We start from the raw sequence: 9,870 nt of genomic DNA on the forward strand, positions 1-9,870 counted from the left end.
AGTATCCTCTAAGATTTCGATGTGCTGCTGAAATGGATTTTTATACAGAGCTTCCATGATCTCTTCATCCATGAAATTATCATCTTCATAAAACTTCTCAAGGCTTTCAATAAAACTATAGGCATGCTTGCAACAGTCTTGAACTAAATTCAATGATGGATATGATTCTTTATACTTTTCAAAGAACACGGTATGAAAATCCCTTAAACAATAAATTGAAGCAGATGGCAAACTTTCATACCAAGATTGAGCTGTACCTTCCAGAGTGGCCAAGAATATCTTCATCAAGCAATCTTCAGGAAAATTTACCTTCAACTTGCGAATATGCATATGAAATCTAACTAGATGTAAAGCAGCATCCTTCTTACCATCATCATTAAATATAGGCAGATTCCTTGACCAATCTACCTTTGGAATTTTATTTGGAAAACCTGGAATGTGATCTCGGCTCAAGGGAGCGTATCTTCTTGCAATCTGATCCATCTTGAAAATCTCACAGCTACTGATCTCTCTGCAGTGAAGTCACCATGAAGCACTGATTGCTGGATTCTTCAGTGAAAGGAGTCACCAAGTGAATGATTTCAGCCTTTCAAGTGTCTGATCGTTGTTCACCATCAACAATAAGATCTGAACTTGATACATGTACTGGGGTGAAAAGCAAATGAAGTGGTCGTATTCACAAGCTCACGGAGATTGACTGAAGCAGCATTTATCTACTTGCGCTGATGCAAAGCAAGAGCGTTTTCGAAGGCTACCTGGCGTAACTTCAGGCTCCGTCTAAGACTTATGAAACAAACACATCAACCCACAAACAAGTTTGTTCTCCCCAGTATGGTCGCCAGTATGTTAGCGCTTGAGATTTCACCCTAGGCTGAGGAAGGTAAACCTTCAAGGCAACATCAAACCATTTCACCTCGTAGCTAGCCCTACGGGGTATGAGAAGGCTCTCTCCGGTCAAACTTGGTAGATCTTTCAATAGGATGAGCTGACCTAATTAGGAACACTGATATTAGGCTAGTAAACTGATAAGGGGGGTTGATTTAAAGCTTTTGGTGTTTTTGGTGGCAATTGGAGGGAGTGCGATTCAGGGTGCGGGGATTGAGCTCAGTTTTTGCAGGTGGGTCTTTGGGGCAAGGTAGGAGTTTGTGCTGATGCCTTTAGCTGAGATGGATGATCAAGGAAGAAAAAGAGAAGCTAAAGAGGGCAAACAATGACTTTGAATCCTCTCTAGACAGTGGAAAACATAAACATTAAACAAATTTGAAAGCTGAGCATGGCAAGCATGAATTCAAACTTTATCACTTCATTTGTTTAATAAGATGCAGTAAAGAAAGAGATGGAACACGTAAACACACTTACAATCACAATAAGAGAACACACCATCAATACAAGAGTCCACAAGAATCCCAATGATGTGTGCAAAACCCTGGTCTTCCCTTTCCTCAAATTGCAGAGATACAAGTAAAATATACAATAGGAGCTTCTCCCTCAAGAGTCCAACCTCTCCAACCATGAAAATGATTGAGAAAATACATAATATAGGCAAGCCAACCTCTTCCCTTGCCTCTAGGGTTCGAGCTCATCCTTCTAGGAGCTGTTTCAACCAATTCTAAACTGAGCCCTAAAACCTAGGCAGTCAAAACAACTTGCCTCTAAAACTTAGGAAACCTATCCATGCATTAAATTTTTACCATTTACATTCAAGAAACTTCTAGAAGTGATCAAGGAGAGTAAAAGTATCATAGAGCCATGAAAGTTACATAAAAATCCATGATTTACATGCCCAAAAAGGTAACCCAAGTCAAAACTGTACTTTTCTGGCCGAACTGGTCAAAATAGGCAAAATTCCTTGACATGCAGCGCACATGTGCCTGACACGTAGCGCACATTGAGAGGCCTGTTTGAGGGCCTTCCCTGTGTCCAAATCAGGTGCAAGCTAGCTCATTGGAAAGGTCTGCGAGTCTTCTTTCCAACCCCACAGGAATTTTTGAATTTGGAGTTCATTTGACCCCTCAAAACTCAATTCTCCCAAGACAGCTTTCTGCAACTCAAAATAGGGGCAGAAAGTCAAAATTTGCATGTGTTTTGACCTTTTGGAGGCCCAAATCTCCATAAAAACTGAAGTCCATCCATAGGTAGGTGTAACTTTGCATGAAAATTCCAAAAATGCTGAGTTTTTCCCGTTCTGAGTTGCCCCCATGTAGCGTAGCGCACGGGGCGCTGCATGTCAAAAGGCCAAAACCTGTCAATTTCCCAAAAAATTCACAAATGACAAAATTTTCTCCAAATTTCTTGAAATTTGGGCTGGGAGTCCCCAATCAAGTACCATGCTCAGTCAAAGAGGCTTTGGCCAAAATTTGGAGTGGATCGGGCGTTTTCCTTCGTTTTTGTGCTTTGGCCAACCGTCCTTGGAGCACCTTCGTTCTCGCCGGTATTTTTGACATTTCTCTCAAACCATGACACCTGTGTAAAAAGTGAAGGAGGTTTTTCTTCCTTGGCATGTTGTGGAAAAAAACCTCTCTCAGTTTTGAAAAATTCATCTTTGATTGCTCAGAAACAGCTTTTGAGTGAAACTTGTCCCGATGTGTGAAACAAGGAATTTTGTCGAAATGAAGCGGAATGAAGGGGATAGAGGGCTTCTAAATTCTTGGGAAATTTTTGGGAGTGGGGAGGGATGTTAGGAAGCAGGGGAAAGTGGAATCTCAGAGATTGAGTGAGGGGAAGGGGTCCAAAAGGGCAAAACACAGGCCCAACCTAGAAAATTGCCAGGTTGTAGCTAGAAACTAGGGTTTGTGCAAAAATGAGGAATTTGGCGGATCTAAGGGATGGGAAGTGTTTGATAAGGTATTTTAAGGATAGGGGAAGGTGTATGAACATCAGGAAACAAGTTTTGCCGGTGATTTGACCATCCAAGAGAAATTGGCTTTCAAAACCCTAGGAGAGGGAAATGACCTTGCCAAGGCACAACTGAAGCATGAACAAGGTGTGAAATGACTCATTCGACACTGACATGATAATGAAAACCCTCTGAATGATGATAGGCTCGGCTGAATGATGACATGGACTGACATTTGGGCAAACCCTAGGCCTAATGCCTAGTGACCAAATTTTGCTTGAAGACTCACTGAAATGACAAAATTTGACCTTGACACTTCAAAATCACTCTGTAAGAGCACATTTGATCACTGTAGGAAGGCTGGAAAGACTGACACTAACATTGGCTCCAATGGGGATGGTAGCTCCTTGGAGGTGCCAAGAACCTTAGACCTCTGGGAGAGCAGACCAGTGCTTTTCAATCATTGGGCAATGGAGTCAATATTTACACATGTGACCCAAAACTTTGACACATTTATTGAATGGAAACTTGACTGAAAATTGACTGAAACTTAACTGAAGCTTGACTCAAACCGACTCGATGGCAAACTGAAATAACTTGAAAAAACTCACTCAATAGACCAAACACAAATGACTCATGACTGACTTAACTAAAACAAGAGAAGGGCAGCAGTCCATCAAGATGTGAAATCATGATGACAACCACCGGTGTTTCTTACAAGACTATATACATCAAACTATATCAAAATGCCAATGCAACCAATCAAGCAGATGCCTTCTTGATTGATTCTCCTGATCAGATCTCATGATCAACAATAGATAGTGGTAACTGGGCATCCAAAAACATAGCTGACCATGATCTCCTTCATCACTGAACACTGCAATAAACACTATCACTGCTGGCTGCAACAAACTTGCTAGAGGATCATGAAAAACATAAAGATTTGCCACTGCCACCTCCTGCGGAAAGAACAAGGTTTCCTTTGCTTCAAATTCTGATCTACCTTCATCATGTGCTTCAGTAGAAGTATGCTCATAAGCTTCAAAAAATTCCGAACAAATGGATGAGCAGATCTCTTCTTGGAAAAACACTTCAGCACATGAAACATATGAAGAATCTGAAAGGGAATCCTGTATGCTTTGATCTTCGGTAGTCAGACAATATGGTAAGTGATCTTCATATGATATGACAGCCAGATTATCATCTTTGTGAAGGAAAACATTATCGGTTTGCTGCTCTACAAGACAATCATCTTCTTCAACAGAGAAAGAAATTTCCCCAACATTTTCCTGACTATGTGTGCATTGCAAATCTGCTGTAGCTTGGGCTGTAACAGGACCTTTCAAAAGCTGATCTATTTCCTCTTCAAACAAAGGAGACAATGCCTTTTGTTTTCTTCTGCTTAAATAATAATCATCTTCATATGACAAGGCATTCAAACTATCATTTATTACTGAGTTATTGAAAGGAGATTCATCACTTACTTGCACAAAGATCTCACCTTGCTGTTCATAAACATCTGAATCCAAAACTCTGTCTATGATCTCAACAGTAGAGCTCTCTTTGATGGGTTGCATGCTGCTGTCTTCTGTGGGCAGATCTGAAACAACATTTGCTCTTTCCTCATTTTCAGCCATATTGAAATCTTCAGCCTGCTGATCTTGGCAAGTATCCTCTAAGATTTCGATGTGCTGCTGAAATGGATTTTTATACAGAGCTTCCATGATCTCTTCATCCATGAAATTATCATCTTCATAAAACTTCTCAAGGCTTTCAATAAAACTATAGGCATGCTTGCAACAGTCTTGAACTAAATTCAATGATGGATATGATTCTTTATACTTTTCAAAGAACACGGTATGAAAATCCCTTAAACAATAAATTGAAGCAGATGGCAAACTTTCATACCAAGATTGAGCTGTACCTTCCAGAGTGGCCAAGAATATCTTCATCAAGCAATCTTCAGGAAAATTTACCTTCAACTTGCGAATATGCATATGAAATCTAACTAGATGTAAAGCAGCATCCTTCTTACCATCATCATTAAATATAGGCAGATTCCTTGACCAATCTACCTTTGGAATTTTATTTGGAAAACCTGGAATGTGATCTCGGCTCAAGGGAGCGTATCTTCTTGCAATCTGATCCATCTTGAAAATCTCACAGCTACTGATCTCTCTGCAGTGAAGTCACCATGAAGCACTGATTGCTGGATTCTTCAGTGAAAGGAGTCGCCAAGTGAATGATTTCAGCCTTTCAAGTGTCTGATCGTTGTTCACCATCAACAATCAGATCTGAACTTGATACATGTACTGGGGTGAAAAGCAAATGAAGTGGTCGTATTCACAAGCTCACGGAGATTGACTGAAGCAGCGTTTATCTACTTGCGCTGATGTAAAGCAAGAGCGTTTTCGAAGGCTACCTGGCGTAACTTCAGGCTCCGTCTAAGACTTATGAAACAAACACATCAACCCACAAACAAGTTTTTTCTCCCCAGTATGGTCGCCAGTATGTTAGCACTTGAGATTTCACCCTAGGCTGAGGAAGGTAAACCTTCAAGGCAACATCAAACCATTTCACCTCGTAGCTAGCCCTACGGGGTATGAGAAGGCTCTCTCCGGTCAAACTCGGTAGATCTTTCAATAGGATGAGCTGACCTAATTAGGAACACTGATATTAGGCTAGTAAACTGATAAGGGGGGTTGATTTAAAGCTTTTGGTGTTTTTGGTGGCAATTGGAGGGAGTGCGATTCAGGGTGCGGGGATTGAGCTCAGTTTTTGCAGGTGGGTCTTTGGGGCAAGGTAGGAGTTTGTGTTGATGCCTTTAGCTGAGATGGATGATCAAGGAAGAAAAAGAGAAGCTAAAGAGGGCAAACAATGACTTTGAATCCTCTCTAGACAGTGGAAAACATAAACATTAAACAAATTTGAAAGCTGAGCATGGCAAGCATGAATTCAAACTTTATCACTTCATTTGTTTAATAAGATGCAGTAAAGAAAGAGATGGAACACGTAAACACACTTACAATCACAATAAGAGAACACACCATCAATACAAGAGTCCACAAGAATCCCAATGATGTGTGCAAAACCCTGGTCTTCCCTTTCCTCAAATTGCAGAGATACAAGTAAAATATACAATAGGAGCTTCTCCCTCAAGAGTCCAACCTCTCCAACCATGAAAATGATTGAGAAAATACATAATATAGGCAAGCCAACCTCTTCCCTTGCCTCTAGGGGTCGAGCTCATCCTTCTAGGAGCTGTTTCAACCAATTCTAAACTGAGCCCTAAAACCTAGGCAGTCAAAACAACTTGCCTCTAAAACTTAGGAAACCTATCCATGCATTAAATTTTTACCATTTACATTCAAGAAACTTCTAGAAGTGATCAAGGAGAGTAAAAGTATCATAGAGCCATGAAAGTTACATAAAAATCCATGATTTACATGCCCAAAAAGGTAACCCAAGTCAAAACTGTACTTTTCTGGCCGAACTGGTCAAAATAGGCAAAATTCCTTGACATGCAGCGCACATGTGCCTGACACGTAACGCACATTGAGAGGCCTGTTTGAGGGCCTTCCAGTGTCCAAATCAGGTGCAAGCTAGCTCATGGAAAGTCTGCGAGTCTTCTTTCCAACCCCACGGAATTTTTGAATTTGGAGTTCATTTGACCCCTCAAAACTCAATTCTCCCAAGACAGCTTTCTGCAACTCAAAATAGGGGCAGAAAGTCAAAATTTGCATGTGTTTTGACCTTTTGGAGGCCCAAATCTCCATAAAAACTGAAGTCCATCCATAGGTAGGTGTAACTTTGCATGAAAATTCCAAAAATGCTGAGTTTTTCCCGTTCTGAGTTGCCCCCATGTAGCTAGCGCACGGGGCGCTGCATGTCAAAAGGCCAAAACCTGTCAATTTCCCAAAAAATTCACAAATGACAAAATTTTCTCCAAATTTCTTGAAATTTGGGCTGGGAGTCCCCAATCAAGTACCATGCTCAGTCAAAGAGGCTTTGGCCAAAATTTGGAGTGGATCGGGCGTTTCCTTCGTTTTTGTGCTTTGGCCAACCGTCCTTGGAGCACCTTCGTTCTCGCCGGTATTTTTGACATTTCTCTCAAACCATGACACCTGTGCAAAAAGTGAAGGAGGTTTTTCTTCCTTGGCATGTTGTGGACAAAAAATCTCTCAGTTTTGAAAAATTCATCTTTGATTGCTCAGAAACAGCGTTTGAGTGAAACTTGTCCCAATGTGTGAAACAAGGAATTTTGTCGAAATGAAGCGGAATGAAGGGGATAGAGGGCTTCTAAATTCTCGGGGAAATTTTTGGGAGTGGGGAGGGATGTTAGGAAGCAGGGGAAAGTGGAATCTCAGTGATTGAGTGAGGGGAAGGGGTCCAAAAGGGCAAACACAGGCCCAACCTAGAAAATTGCCAGGTTGTAGCTAGAAACTAGGGTTTGTGCAAAAATGAGGAATTTGGCGGATCTAAGGGATGGGAAGTGTTTGATAAGGTATTTTAAGGATAGGGGAAGGTGTATGAACATCAGGAAACAAGTTTTGCCGGTGATTTGACCATCCAAGAGAAATTGGCTTTCAAAACCCTAGGAGAGGGAAATGACCTTGCCAAGGCACAACTGAAGCATGAACAAGGTGTGAAATGACTCATTCGACACTGACATGATAATGAAAACCCTCTGAATGATGATAGGCTCGGCTGAATGATGACATGGACTGACATTTTGGGCAAACCCTAGGCCTAATGCCTAGTGACCAAATTTTGCTTGAAGACTCACTGAAATGACAAAATTTGACCTTGACACTTCAAAATCACTCTGTAAGAGCACATTTGATCACTGTAGGAAGGCTGGAAAGACTGACACTAACAATTGGCTCCAATGGGGATGGTAGCTCCTTGGAGGTGCCAAGAACCTTAGACTTCTGGGAGAGCGACAGGTGCTTTTAAATCATTGGGCAATGGAGTCAATATTTACACATGTGACCAAAACTTTGAACATTTATTGCTGGAAACTTGACTGAAAATTGACTGAAACTTAACTGAAGCTTGACTCAAACCGACTCGATGGCAAACTGAAATAACTTGAAAAAACTCACTAATATCCCACACACAAATGACTCATGACTGACTTAACTAAAAACATGAGATGGGCAGCAGTCCATCAAGATGTGAAATCATGATGACACCACCGGTGTTTCTTACAAGACTTATACATCAAATATATCAAAATGCCATGCAACAATCAAGCAGATGCTTCTTGATTGATTCTCCTGATCAGATTCATGATCAACAATAGATAGTGGTAACTGGGCATCCAAAAACATAGCTGACATGATTCCTTCATCACTGAACACTGCAATAAACACTATCACTGCTGGCTGCAACAAACTTGCTAGAGGATCATGAAAAACATAAAGATTTGCCACTGCCACCTTGCGGAAAGAACAAGGTTTCCTTTGCTTCAAATTCTGATCTACCTTCATCATGTGTTCAGTAGAAGTATGCTCATAAGCTTCAAAAATTTCCGAACAAATGGATGAGCAGATCTCTTCTTGGAAAAAACACTTCAGCACATGAAACATATGAAGAATCTGAAAGGGAATCCTGTATGCTTTGATCTTCGTAGTCAGACAATATGGTATGTGATCTTCATATGATATGACACCAGATTATCATCTTTGTGAAGGAAAAATTATCGGTTTGCTGCTCTACACGACAATCATCTTCTTCAACAGAGAAAGAAATTTCCCCAACATTTTCCTGACTATGTGTGCATTGCAAATCTGCTGTAGCTTGGGCTGTAACAGGACCTTTCAAAAGCTGATCTATTTCCTCTTCAAACAAAGGAGACAATGCCTTTTGTTTTTTTTGCTTAAATAATAATCATCTTCATATGACAAGGCATTCAAACTATCATTTATTACTGAGTTATTGAAAGGAGATTCATCACTTACTTGCACAAAGATCTCACCTTGTGTTCATAAACATCTGAATCCAAAACTCTGTCTATGATCTCAACAGTAGAGCTCTCTTTGATGGGTTGATGTGCTGTCTTCTGTGGGCAGATCTGAAAACAACATTTGCTTTTCCTCATTTTTAGCCATATTGAAATCTTCAGCTGCTGATCTTGGCAAGCATCCTCTAAGATTTCGATGTGCTGCTGAAATGGATTTTTATACAGAGCTTCCATGATCTCTTCATCCATGAAATTATCATCTTCATAAAAACTTCTCAAGGCTTTCAATAAAACTATAGGCATGCTTGCAACAGTCTGGAACTAAATTCAATGATGGATATGATTCTTTATACTTTTCAAAGAACACGGTATGAAAATCCCTTAAACAATAAATTGAAGCAGATGGCAAACTTTCATACCAAGATTGAGCTGTACCTCCAGAGTGGCCAAGAATATCTTCATCAAGCAATCTTCAGGAAAATTTACCTTCAACTTGCGAATATGCATATGAAATCTAATAGATGTAAAGCAGCATCTTTCTTACCATCTTCATTAAATATAGGCAGATTCCTTGACCAATCTCCTTTGGAATTTTATTTGGAAAACCTGGAATGTGATCTCGGCCAAGGGAGGTATCTTCTTGCAATCTGATCCATCTTGAAAATCTCACAGCTACTGATCTTCCTGCAGTGAAGTCACCATGAAGCACTGATTGCTGGATTCTTCGTGAAAGGAGTCACAAGTGAATGATTTCAGCCTTTCAAGTGTCTGATCGTTGTTCCATCAACAATAAGATTGAACTTGGATACATGTACTGGGGTGAAAAGAAATGAAGTGGTCGTATTCACAAGCTCACGGGAAGATTGACTGAAGCAGCATTTATCTACTTGCGCTGATGCAAAGCAAGAGCGTTTTCGAAGGCTACCTGGCGTAACTTCAGGCTCCGTCTAAGACTTTGAAAACAAACCATCAACCCACAAACAAGTTTGTTCTCCCCAGTATGGTCGCCAGTATGTTAGCGCTTGAGATTTCACCCTAGGTGAGGAAGGTAAACCTTCAAGGCAACATC

This window comes from Pinus tabuliformis, chromosome 8 (assembly GCF_031772625.1).
Source record: "Pinus tabuliformis cultivar Carrire ecotype Pingquan chromosome 8, CPIR1, whole genome shotgun sequence".
NCBI classification, from domain to species: domain Eukaryota; kingdom Viridiplantae; phylum Streptophyta; class Pinopsida; order Pinales; family Pinaceae; genus Pinus; species Pinus tabuliformis.